Here is a 223-nt window from a genome sequence, read left to right as displayed (position 1 = left end):
AAACATATCTCAATCTCAACAAGGTTGAAGCGTAGGGTGCTAAGTGTTAGCATATATTACGCTTAATATGGTGGGGTGCTGGGAGAGGCAAGGGTGAAGATAGCTAAGCTTAGGTGTTTTATACACGTGTTCTTAGGTGTACTAGTGTTAAGTTGGTAAAATGCGTCTACTTTGTTTGTGTATATGTGCTGAGAGCCTGTTCCAATCACGAATGGTGCGAATG

General features: G+C 41.7%; 1 protein-coding gene across 1 annotated transcript in view; it reads right to left on the bottom strand.

Annotated features, from left to right (window-relative positions):
- LOC119588850 overlaps positions 1-223 on the bottom strand; it is a gene marked incomplete in the record, with an annotated part of 17740 nt that overhangs the window by 15309 nt on the left and 2208 nt on the right.

The sequence above is a fragment of the Penaeus monodon genome, chromosome 24, assembly GCF_015228065.2.
Source record: "Penaeus monodon isolate SGIC_2016 chromosome 24, NSTDA_Pmon_1, whole genome shotgun sequence".
NCBI classification, from domain to species: domain Eukaryota; kingdom Metazoa; phylum Arthropoda; class Malacostraca; order Decapoda; family Penaeidae; genus Penaeus; species Penaeus monodon.
Note: the sequence above shows the minus strand (reverse complement) of the source record. Positions and strands in the feature narration are given on the sequence as shown.